We start from the raw sequence: 13,597 nt of genomic DNA, 5'->3' as shown, positions 1-13,597 counted from the left end.
TGTATGAATGTAAATAATCAACTCATCAAGGTAAAGTCCTTAAGCTTTTTGTACCCAATATTGCTATACCCAAAGACATTTCAAAGAAAGAATAGATAAATTCATGTTTTTTTAATGGTACTATGTGGCAGGAATTTAAGTTATAATCTCTTTTCAAGGCACATCTTTATTAAAAGGGAATTATTCAAAGCCATCTGAATGGCAATTACTATATAAAGGCTAATTGACCTAATTAATCTAATGTGGGTCAATGGCTCTATACTACCCAAAGAACATTTTCAAATGAAAGGGGGGAAAAGGAATTCCAAAAGGAATTTCTTAAAGTGAACATCCTTAAATTTAGTGAGTTTGATTTATTTCTTGCACACAGATATAATATTGCTGCATATTATATTGCTGGAGTGACTGAGCTGGGATAAAAAGAGATAGACTAATTCTCTGAGGATCCTGAGGAACATTCTGTTCATCACTCAGGGGAAGGCACTATATAAATTACATTATAACAATACTGCCTCTTTCTGATAACGTAGCACTGAAAGAATTCAACATGACAAGAAGTCAAATTTACTATCATACTGTTTTGATTCTCTTGGTGATGTGATAAAGTGCATGCTGATACCTGCTTTTTATTTGATTAACTTCAGCTTCTTTGAATGCCAACTTGTTCTATTTGAAGTACTGACTGCCAAATATAAACTGGGACTGATAATATCTGGGCCCTATGACTGAGAAAAGAATGCATAATACACACCTGTGGTAGGCAGAATAAGGCCCCCAAAGATATTCATGTTTTAATCTCCTATATTTGTGAATATGTCAAATTACATGGCAAAAGAGACTTTGCACATATGAAGTTAAGGATCTTGAGATGAGGAGAGTATCCTAGATCGTCCAGGTGGGCCCAGTGTACACACAGGTGTTCCTATAAATGAAAGAAGCAACAGAGTCAGAGAAGGAGATATAGGGATGGAAGTAAAGGCCAGAGAGACAAAGAGAAAGGGAGATACATATGAGGATGCTACACTGCTAGCTTCAATGGTGGAGAAAAAGGTCACAAGTCAAGGAATGTAGGCAGGTTCCAGAAAAGGAAATAGATTCTCCCCTAGAGCCTCCAGAAGAGATGTAGCCTTGGATTTTAAAATCAAGCTACCTTGGGACGCTTGGGTGGCTCAGTGGTTGAGCATCTACCTTCAGCTCAGGGCATGATCCTGGAGTCCTGGGATTGAGTCCCCCATCAGGTTCCCTACATGGAGACTGCTTCTTTCTCTATGTCTCTGCCTCTCTCTGTGTGTCTCTCATAAATAAATGAATAAAATCTTTAAAAATAAAATCAAGCAACCTTGATTTTAGCCCAGTGATACTGATTTTGGGGCTTCTGACCTCTAGAAGTATAAGTAATAAATTTGTGGGGTTTTTTAAGCCACGGAGTTTTGGTAATTTGTTAAAGCAGAGAGAGAAACTAATGTGCCACCTTTGGGCTCATGGCACAGAGCTACACTGATGTCATTTTAGCTGGATTGAAATAACTTTCCCAAACTGTATCTATAATCTAAAACAAAGCTGTGACATAAACCAGGGAAGCACCATAGCAGAAGCTCTTGCTTTGTCTTTTATTCATTACATGCTCACTTTGCTCCTATTTATTCTGAGACCTTTAGAGAGATGGAGTGTTAATGAGGGTTTCTAAGTGTGGGAAGAAATCAGTCCTTTCATGAGTTAATTCCCCCCTCCTAGAGTTTTAAACCCCAAAGATATTTTCTAAAAAGATATTTTCAACTATAAACAATGTCTTTTAATCATCTTTACCTCTTTTCTCATACTGAAAATTAAGCAAGGATAAACCACTTGGAGGATGAGGAAAATGTTCACAAAGCCTTTAGAAAGTGATAAGTGTCTTCACTGGGAGTCACTGGCCTGGATATGCCCTTGGGCTAATAGGGTATAATGGGAAGGAGTTTTGAGCAGCTGATCAAAATCTTACGTGGCTGAAGAAATGGCACCATCCCCACTCTCACCTATAGCAGGTTTACTCCAAATTTGAGCTGTTAACTGCTTTTCCACATCCCTTCTCCACATCAGAACTTCCCTGGCTATCACTTGGGAAGGTTTCTGTATGACAAAGTCATGACAGATTTGTTATTTTCTTGATGTTCTGAGTGTGCCACCCCAGCAAATTCTTGAGAATTCAGGGAGTTTGCCAGAGGAAATGTATATCTGTCACATACCAAGCAAAGCCTATTGCCAACGCAATCAGAGAATGGGCAGGTTGTACGATGCAAGTTTGGCTTTCTCTAAAGTGCACAGTTATTATTGGGCCAATGAAAAGGCCTGTTAACTGATGACATGATAGTGAATTCATTAGAAGAAAGGAAAACAATGAAAATGAATAAGTGCACATTTTGATTCTGACCATTGCAATGGTCCCAGTGAGCAAGAAAAGCTGGAGGAATCCAGTGAGGTAGCATGCATTCTGATGAGCATGGGTGAACAGTGAACAGGATGACACATACCCAAGTTCTTGGAGTAACTCAAGTCTTAGAGGAAGACTAACATCCAGAAATGGGTAAAAATGCTAAAGAAAATTAAAAATTTAGAGCAGGAGGAGTTCTGAGAAGGGAAAAACCCCAGCTCGAAAATAATGATGCTAAGTTAGCATAGATTAGCAGTGAGGAAAATAACTTCTCCACTCTTATTTTACCACTTTTTTTTTTTTCTGAGTGAGACAATGAAGACTGATTGAAAAGGATGGAACAAATGTTAGTAAAAAGAATCGGAGGGCAGCCCGGGTGGCTCAGCAGTTTAGCCCTGCCTTTGGCCCAGGGTGTGATCCTGGAGTCCCGGGATCGAGTCCCACATCGGGCTCCCTGCATGGAGCCTGCTTCTCCCTCTGCCTGTGTCTCTCTGCTTCTCTCTCTCTCTCTCAAGAATAAATAAATAAAATCTTAAAAAAAAAAAAAAAGAATTGGAGGGCCAGCTTGTACATGATTCCACATCTGAACCACTGCATCCCAAGGGAAGGTAAGATGATAGTTTGAGAAACTAGGCTTTGGCATCAGATACACATAGCATCTACTTTATTCTCCTGGCAAGTTACTTAACAGCTGTGAATTTCAGTTTCTTCCCCTGTAAAATTGAGATAATAGTCTACCTCATAGGGCAGGTGAACAATTCAACATAAAACATTTTAACCAGTACCTGGCACATAATAAATACTTGATGCACAATAGCTTTCGTTTTATCATTATTATTTTTATAGACTATATAGTTGAACTGACACCAGAAATCTTTAAGAAATTGTGAATAAAGAATAAATATTGTGAATAGGTAGTCAATAAACCTACAATTAATGATATTAAAGATACTTTTACCAGTTTCCAAAGTAAATAGTGATCTCTAGGAATAGCATAGGTTTGGTAAATTCATGCCAACCTAACTGCCTTTTCTTTCTTCTAAAGGCCCTTTTCTTTTTTTTAAAGGCCCTGCCTTTTCTTTCTTCTAAAATCAAGGGAGTTTTATAGACAAAGAGTATTGGGATTTCAGACTCACCAAGAATCTCATGACACCCTTATGAAAGAATTGTGCATTGGCTATTCCAGGTAGGAAGATTTTTAACTTGTTGAATAATAACAGTGTTACTTAAGAAATTTTATAACTCCAGAGGAGGGTTTCCAGGAAGAATAACTTAGAGGTTGGTCCCTCAGTCCTAAATTGTTCAACAGTTTCACTAATGACTTTTATGCTAACATCTGCAGGATGCTGATGAGTCAAAGAACGCTACAATTCAAAAGTTTCTCATATGGCCCAAACAACAGACTAAATATAGAACAATATGGAATTTATCCACAAAATTCTAGTCTTTTACTTTAGTCTAGTATCAAACTCTGTAAGCAATGTATAGGGTACATGTCTAAGCAGCTTGTATTATTTTTTTAAAGGCTTTATTCAAGGGGCACCTGGCTGGCTCAGTCGGTAGAGCATGCAACTCTTGATCTTGGGGTTGTGAGTTCAAGCCCCACATTGGATGTAGAGATTACTTAAAAATAAAACGTTAAAAAATATATATATAAAGGTTTGGGGAACCTGGGTGGTTCAGTCGGTTAAGCATTTGCCTTTGGCTCAGGTCATGATCCCGGGGTGCTGGGATCGAGCCCCAAGTTGGGCTCCCTGCTATGTAGGGAGTCTGCTTCTCCCTCTGCCCCTTCCCCTGCTCCTGCTCTCTCAAATAAATAAAATATTTAAAAATATATGAAAAAATTTTTATTCCAAAACAAGCTTAGTATAAGACAACCATATGATTTGCTTCTATTCCTGGAAATATTGGAACAGAGAAGATAACTATTTGACAGAACTTTATTGAAGGCATTCCACTGTATTTGGATGGAATACACACACACACATTATAAAATAAATACATAATTTATATAAACCTTCTTAGGTATCACCATATATGTATGAGTTATAACATGTATAACCAAACATATAAGTAATTGGGGGGCGAGTTTGCAAGTTTGCATTAAAAAATATGTAATACAGGTCCCAAAGAAGCTCCCAAATCACTCTCTATTGTAGTTGTAAATACACTTGGCAAATTAGTATCTAATCTCTGTTTAAAAAAATAAATAAAGGGATCCCTGGGTGGCGCAGCGGTTTGGCGCCTGCCTTTGGCCCAGAGCGCGATCCTGGAGACCCGGGATCGAATCCCACGTTGGGCTCCCGGTGCTTGGAGCCTGCTTCTCCCTCTGCCTGTGTCTCTGCCTCTCTCTCTCTCTCCGTGTGACTATCATGAATAAATAAATTTAAAAAGAAAAAAAATTTAAAAAAAATAAAATAAAAAAAATAAAAAAATAAAAAAATAAATAAGTCATTCCAAATGTGAAAACTTTCATAACATTATAAATAATTATTCTTGTATGTCATTATATTAAAAAGTAAACCAGTGTATGCCACCTTACACCCATGAGGTTGACAACTATAACCAAAAAAAAAAAAAAAAAAAAAAAAAAAACAGAAAATAAATGTTGATGAGAATGTGGAGAAATTAGAATCCTTACATACCATTTGTATCAGATGGTATAGCCACTATGGAAAACAGTATTAAGATACCTCAAAAAATAAAAAAATAAAATTACCACATGACCCAGTAATTCCACTTCTTGCTATATACCCAAAAGAATTTAAAGCAGAATTTCAAAGAGATACTTGTATATTCATGTCCATAGCTGTATTACTTAAAATAGCCAAAAAATAGAAGCAACCCAGGTATCTACCAGTGGATGAATGGACTAAAATTGTATTATATGCATACAATGGAATATTATTTGCCTTAAAAAGGAAGGAAATTCTGACACATGCTTCAATGTGGATGAACATTGAGGACATTATATTAGGTGTGTTAAACCATTAACAAAAGGACAAACACTATATGACTCCACATGAGGCACCTAGAGTAGTCAAATGCATAGACACAAAAAGTAGAATAATTATTTCCAGGGTCTGGAGGGATAGAGGGGAATGGAGAGTATTATCTAATAGGTAGAAAGTTTCAGCTTTGCAAGATGAAAAGAGTTCTGGAGATGGATGGTGGTGATGGTTGCACAGCAATATAAATATACCTAACACTGAATTGTACTCCTAAAAAAATATTTTATTTACCTATTTGTTTGAGAGAGAGAGTGTGTGTGTGCGCGCGCGCACAAGTGGGAGAGGGAAGAGAAGGGGTTAGAGGGAAAGGGACAAGTGGACCCCACTGAGCAGGGAGCCTGATACAGGGCTCGCTCCTAGGGCCCTGAGATCATGATTTGAGCTGAAGTCACTTAGCAGACTGAACCACTCAGGTGTCCCTGAATTGTACTCTTAAAAATGATTTATATGGAGGGGTGGGCACCTGGGTGACTCAGTTGGTTAAGCACCTGACTCTTGATTTCAGCTCAGGTCATGAGCTCAGGGTTGTGAGATTGAGCTCTATTCTGGGCGTGGAGCCTGCTTAACATTCTCTCTCCCTCAGCCCCCTGCCCTCCCGCCACTCTATCTCTCTCTCTCTCTCAAAAAAAAAAAAAAAAGGTTAGGATGGTAATATTATGTATATTATTATATGTTATTATATAATTTAATTATGTGAAATGTATTTTATCATATTTTTAAAGTAAACCAATATAAAATCTTAAATGTATCAAGAGCAACTTTGTACAAAAAAGAAGGAATCTATTATTATTACTTTGTATTTTGTATCTTTTAAAATGTTGCTACTCATAGTGTTGTTGTGAGCTGGAGAATACAGATATTATCTCTATTTTTTTTTAAAAAGGACTTTATGTATCTTCTTTTTTTAAATTTTTTTTATTTTATTTATGATAGTCATACAGAGAGAGAGAGAGAGAGAGAGGCAGAGACATAGGCAGAGGGAGAAGCAGGCTCCATGCACCGGGAGCCTGATGTGGGATTCGATCCTGGGTCTCCAGGATCGCGCCCTGGGCCAAAGGCAGGCGCCAAACCGCTGCACCACCCAGGGATCCCTATTATCTCTATTTTTAAAATGAAAGATACTGATTCTTTGGGAGGGGAGCCCAGGACTCCTGATTCAAGGGCAAGATATCTCCCTTCCAACTCCTACCTGACCACATGTTATTCCTTGTGGCTGGTTGTTGAGAGTGTATGATTTCAGTTATCTGAGTTAATATCATGCTTGGATATTATTGCAGTTATAAACATCTCTGATAGGTTGATGTGGTAGGGATGTTTGTCTCTTTGCCAAGCTGGTGACAATTTAATGATAGTATTGTCAACCAGTGTCTTTGATGATTATACACATTTATCAGACAGTATAATCATCTCTACCATGCCAGTTGCTCACATACCAGAAATGAAGCTCCAGGAACAGTCTATTACTCTGACAAGGATAATAGGTCATTATTACCAAATCAGCAACACAGTGCTTTAAAAATAAATGACCCTGCTTCCCATCATTATTTATTTTTCATAAGTGCCTCAGGTTTGTCTTAGCATCTAACAGCAGGAGACAATTATCCCATAATATTCTTCTTTCTTTTTGTTTTAAATATGTCTTAAATTGTCTTAAGTGGTAAATGAACTGTTTCCGTTGACCCCAAAGTAGAAGCCTGGGTGGTTTTATAGGAGCATTAATAGAAAATGGGTAGATTCATACAATCTTCCTTGTCATCCAATTTCTGTTGAAAAAGAATGGCCAGCTAGGAAGATGGGAGTGAGGGGGCAAAGGAGAGATGCTGTGTACCACTCACATGGATGAAGGTGTGTTTAATGTTCTCTTAATGCAGTTTGATTAGACCATCAGATTGTAGAAACAATTCCCAGTGTTGCCTCTTCTCCATGTAGAGTGTTTTTTGTTTGGGTTTTTTTTTTTTAAAGTAGGCTCCACACTGGGCACTCCAAAGTGGGGCTTGAACTCACAACCCTGAAATCAAGACCTGAACTGAGTCCCACGCTTAACTGACTGAACCACCCAGCCGCCCCTATGTAGTATGTTTTAAAAGGGAAACTAGTAACTCATAAAGGGAAAAAATTTCTCTCTGCTTGCCCAAAAGTTCCCTGCTGCCTCTTCCCCTCAGACAGAACAGCCTGAGGGTGTCTGGGGGGCATCTTCCCAGAGCTGGGCACCTGCTCTTACTGCCTGGCAGAAGGTTCCGCTCACAGGGCAGCTCTCCTTGCACTGAAGTCTAGATTAAATCACAACCCCTGCTGGAGATTGGACATTGCCCCCAGCTTCAGTGGAAGAAGGACAGGAACACTTGTTTTCTAAGGAGGGAAAGGGGAGAATGGGCTGGGTGAGGATCCCGTGTTTCTTTGGCAACTGAGAACCATCCTGTTAGGGGTGGCCGCTAGCTTTCAAAACAAAAAGAGGATTGTAACTGTAAAAGGCTACGATGGGTTTCCTGCTCCCCCACCCTTTTAGAGGCAAAACCTATTTATGAGGCTTTATTAAGTGCAAATAAGTCCCTCGGCTTCAACGGAGAAGCAGCAGCTGCTGAAGATGTGGTCATTTGCATATAAATGACATGATTTCAGCTCAGAGAAGAATATTGAAAAATATACATGTCGACAATGGAATCCTGATAGATTCACACATATTAAGGTCAGATGTTGTAATTTTTAAGGCTGCTGCATGCTGATGACTGCATCATATCACACATTCAATTCTGTTTGGGTTATATGAGTTTTATCTTCTATGAAATGGAGGATTTTTATTGTGAATTAATTAAACTACTTTTTTCCCCCCTAAAGATGAGAACATTTAGGTCAATAAGCTAAATGCTCTACAAATGCAGAGGCTCCGTGACAGCCAAAGTTACCAACTGCAAACTTGGGTGTTCTGTACTGCTAACAAAGAGGAATGTGTGCCCAGGAGTCTCCCAGGGAAGAGACTGTGTGGTGCATTCTCTATTTAGTCTGTCCGCTGCAGGGTCAACCTTTTTTTGAAGGGCCAAAGGAGGCTCCAGTTTTTATATTCGAAGAAGTTTTCTTACAGCCTGGCGAAAAGATGAGTGGAGAAATTACTGTAGCCCAAAAAGTCCCACAAATTTGCCAAGTGCCCACCGTTGTTTCCTGGCCCCATGGCCTGTGGCTTGGAGTTCACAGCTGGCAAGAGGTACATCCTGGAATAATCTGCATGGCTCCCAGGCAAGCCCCCCCTCCCCCATTTCCCATGCTGCCTGGAGGAAGTAGATGGATTTCTCTCAAATATGCCCCCAATTTTGGCCCTGCATCAATCAGGGTGCTTGTTGGCTCCTTTCCCACCTGCAACACAGAGCTTGTTTAGAAACTGCTTGTTGTACATTGGCTGTTGAGAAGGCCATAGAAATACATAATACCACCTTCACCTTGCCAACCAGCCCACAGCTCTGTCAAGGAGAACATTTTCCTGTAAATGATGAGAACTTAAGTGATAATTTAAAATCTTCTTATAAAAAAATAGTATCTTTAAGTAACAGACTTGATTCCTACTGATTCAGTATTTGATCATTGAATTACTTATTAAATAAATCAGGTAGCTAATTCTCAATGTATTTTTTTAAAGATTTTATTTATTTATTCATGAGAGACAGAGAAAGTGGGAGAGACACAGGCAGGCAGAGGGAGAAGCAGGCTCCATGCAGGGAGCCCCATGTGGAACTGGATCCTGGGACTCCAGGATCACACCCTGAGCCGAAGGCAGACACCCAACCGCTGAGCCACTCAGGCATCCCTCTCAATGTATTTTTAAGCCCAACACATGAACATTTGCTGGCTGAATAAAATCCTTGGTATATATACACCCTTTTTAAAAGAGGTGATTAGAGATAACTAATAAGTAATTAAATAGCTAGGAAGGAAAAAAGAAAATTTAGAAAGTAGCATAAATATTTGTGTTTCACAGAGAACTTTAGAGCCTTCAGAGAACTCTATTACACTAACTTGAAAAAAGAATCCCAATGTCAATTTGCTAATGTATTCAATATATTCTCTTAAAATGATCTGTGGAGATACATATGATGCTTTAGCTTTAGGAAAGTTTTTAAGACTCTAAATTCTAAAAAAGCTTAGTCCTGGTAATCGGTCTTATGAAGCTTATGCAATTTGGAGGTCCCTCTTTAAAAGAATGCAAAAATCACTGCTACAAAATTGGGTATAAAGTGAATATTTATTTTATGTTGAGAAAAAAATCACAACAAAATTATAAACTTAAAATCACAACAAATTACAAACCTCACAAAAGACACAAAACTAACACTTGGATCAATTTGCTGGCTACACACCTCAACACTTTCCCCCTACAACTGACTACCTCTTCAGTCTATTCTCTAATATGGGCGATAAAAATATACTTTATATTAATGATAGTTTTTAGAAGTTTAGTTAATTTCTGCAACTTGCTATGGGTGATGTCATATAAGGTTTTAGGATTGTTCTCAAATTGAGGAAAACCTCCATCTGTTTCACATATGAGCTGTAAAATTTCAGGAAATTACAAGTCTTCTTGAGGAGTGATGAATCCTGAACATTTCCATGTTTTCCTAGTACCCATGGCCATAGGCCACATGGTTTCTATGGCAATGTGTTCCAAAGCCCTGCACTTTGATGTCCCTAGAAATAGTGTTTATGGAAGCTGTCCTTATATCAGGACAATTAGTAATATTTTTACAATATACAGAGTTGACAGTAAAACATATAATTAAATGCATTCCCAACTCAACTTTGGCATGGCTGAAGGGAAAATGAGTCTTATTAGAATGAGCCCTGCAGAAATTCCTGGCCCTCTCTGCCCTTGGACAGTCTAGTGGTTCTAGGAGCCATTGCTGATTTTCAAGGCCCAGCATCAGTGATGAGAGAAGAGGAGCAGTGAAAGCAAGCAGAAGACAGTTGAACAGTTTCCCTCCAGCAATACAAACCCCTTAAAGTAGAAAAGTTGTTCTCTAAATTCATGAAAACAATGCCCTCCAGATTCCCTCCTGCCATCATTCTCTGCTCACCAGTTCAGTTTGGCCAGACTAGAATGAAGACCCGAAAATGCCACAAGATATAGAAAGATAAGAGCCCAAAGTGGATGTCAGTCTCCCTGGGGTATGATCAACTGAACACAACCAATTCTCTAGTGGATCCACAGTCCTCATCTTCTGGAGGAGCTCTGCTAAAAGCAGTGCATCCTGGAGATGCCAGGGATGAAATGGACACTCTGTTCTGTCCTAGGAAGAAGATGAAGCTGGCAGTTTAGACTGCTGAAAAACAGTTTGAGATAAGCTTGTAGTTCCATAGAAATTAATCCGTGCCTCTAGATAGCACGTAAGCCTATTGGAAAGCTTCTTCAATTCAAGCAGTTAATAATATATCAAGTCTTGTAGCTTAAGGGATACAATTTTCAAAATTATTGTACTGAGGGAATCATAAATTCCACCAAGAGGAAGGTTGTAGTCCAGATATTTTATTTTAGATTTCCATCTAGGGTGCATTATGACACGCCACATGAAAGTCAAATCGTCCATGTAAAATGGTTTCCAGGTGATAAGTTTACCCCAAGGGGTCCAGTAAAGTAATACATTCAGAGTTATATCTGACTTTCACAATCTATAAAGACTAGTTATCAATTTTTTGAAAGATTTGATAAGCAGGAACAAAAAAATAGCTTATGGATGCTGACATTTGTCTCATTAATGGGAACAGCATAAGAAGTACAAGCTCCTTCTGGATTTGGCTGTAAATACACCACTGACATACATTTTGGAAGGTTGCTATTTTGTGCTGGTGGGAATGTATTTGTCTAACCTTGCACTGACTATAATAGACATAAGGAAGCCGTGATATTACTGTCAGCCACATTCAGCTTTTTAAAACAGGGGCACCCACTCTGCCAATATCTGTCAGATTCCAGGCCACTGCATATTAAAAATTATGTTCCATCAACACTGTCTGGCCTAGTGGAAGTTTTATTAGGAAATAATTCTCCTGTTGTATTTGGGGAAGGAAAGAAAAAAGAAACCACTTCACCCAATAGGATTCAAAGGAATAATTAATGTTTCTTCCATCCTCAGAATAGGAATGCTTTGACTTCTCCAGTGTTTCGTGTGAATGCCACTACCCCCTCCTTGCAAGGGCAGAGCTGATACACATGTGAGAAACAGGCAGGAGGCCTGAGTACTAATTAATTGCCAGTTTGAGTGTTGCCAGCTTGAGTGTTGCCTATCTGTAGTGTCATTCTATGTATCCTAAGGCATTATTTTCATGTTATTCCCACTACTGGAGAAAAAGAATTACATCCTTTTTTTTCCAAGAAGACAATACTGGTAAGTTTGCCAAAGATGCTTATTTAAACAATAATAGTAATAACAAAGTGCTTACACCTTGGCTTTGGTTAAGCTTTCTAGTGTAAAGTGCATTCCTGGGAGGCTGCCGACTGTTCAAACCACAGGAGAAATGCTCTGGGCTGCCAGCATCATTGTTCAAGTTCATAAGGTGAGACACCAGGAAGGCTGCACCCTTCGCCTGTCCAGAGTTCAAAACTAAACCATTCTTCAAAAAAAAAAAAAAAAAAGTGCATCATGCATTTTGAACAAAAGTGCACCACGGTAATATTTCATTGACCTAGCTAATGCCGTAGATAACTGGGTTGGTTGTTTTCGGCAAAGATAAATCTTCCAAAGTAACTAAGCGCTGCTTTTATTTTAACCCATTCAGTGCAAGCATATTGCACTTCAGCCTTTCTAAACATAACTGCTTTATGGACTTGAGTGAACATATGTACCAACCTTTTCATTATGTGAATGAATTACTGCCATGAGGTACCACCCCTAGCTGCCGAGCTGCACAAGGCAATCTGGTGGTGGCTTTCTTGGGCTCCTCCCCGGCCTTAGTGTTTCTGCTCCCTCGCCCGCTCCCCAGGGGCTTACCTGTAAATCCCACTCATCACTTCTCAGCAGAGAAGGTGGGGCTTTGCAGGGGAGAGCAGGGGTTTGGGAGTCCAGGTTCAGGAGTGAATTCCAGCTCCCCTGCTCACTACCTGTGTGACCTTGAACAATTCATTTCCTCTGTTTCCTTGTTCATAAAATGAAAAAGAAATACCCACTATAGGGTTGTTGTAAAAAGAAGGGCTATTAGTGCAGAATCCAGCACAGACTTTTGGGACCCAAAGGCACAGCTGTCAGGCTTCCACAGAGTATGTGGAAAAGTGAGTCAGTGCTGAGAGGACCCCAGGGCTTTGTGACAGCTCAGTGGACTGTTCAGGGGCCTTCTTTACCTACATGTGTGTGGGCTGCTGGCTAGGGGACGGCTGACCTCTCCAGCACCTCACCCCTGAAGACACGGATATCCAGGCCATGGCAATGCCTCGTGATTTAAAGCAGCACCATCCCGGGACGCCTGGGTAGTTCAGCAGTGGAGCATCCGCCTTCGGCTCAGGGTGTGATCCCATGGTCCCAGGACTGAGTCCCACATTGGGCTCCCTGCATGGAGCCTGCTTCTCCCTCTGCCTGTGTCTCTGCCCATCTCTCTGTGTCTCTATGAATAAATAAATAAAATCTTTTAAAATAAATAAAGCAACATCATCCAGCCTTCTCTGTGCATCTGTGTAAATAAAATTAAATTTCTTTTTAATTGTTTTTCTGTTACATGGAAATGCCTGAGCAGATCTCACCAGATTTAGAGGCATGACTTGGCAAATAAACCATACAGAATGCCCAACAGTAACTTCAGGAAGACCTGGCAGGGGAGGAGTGTCATCAGGTCAGACGTCCTCAGACTCAACGTCCATCAACATCTCTAGTAGAGGACCTGTTAAAACATGTTCCTGAGCCCCACTCCCAGAGTTTCTGATTCAGTGGGTCTGCAGTCAGACTTGAGAATTTACATCTGATCAGTTCTCAGGTAAAGCTGATGCTGGTGTTGCTGGTCTGAGGACCACACTCTGAGAACCACCGCCATAGGGAATCCAAAGTAGAAGAGGTGCTGTTGATTTGCAATCAGCCAGCGGCACCTAACACCCCTGTGCCACTCACGGGCTGTTGATTCCCCAGAGGCAGCCTGGGAGGCTGGCTAATTCTGAGCAAGCCTGCTTGCTCGCAGGGGTAAGTGGTGATTTGCAACTTGATTCCTAAAA

The sequence above is a fragment of the Canis lupus genome, chromosome 8, assembly GCF_048164855.1.
Source record: "Canis lupus baileyi chromosome 8, mCanLup2.hap1, whole genome shotgun sequence".
NCBI lineage: Eukaryota > Metazoa > Chordata > Mammalia > Carnivora > Canidae > Canis > Canis lupus.
This window is presented reverse-complemented; position numbering follows the sequence as displayed.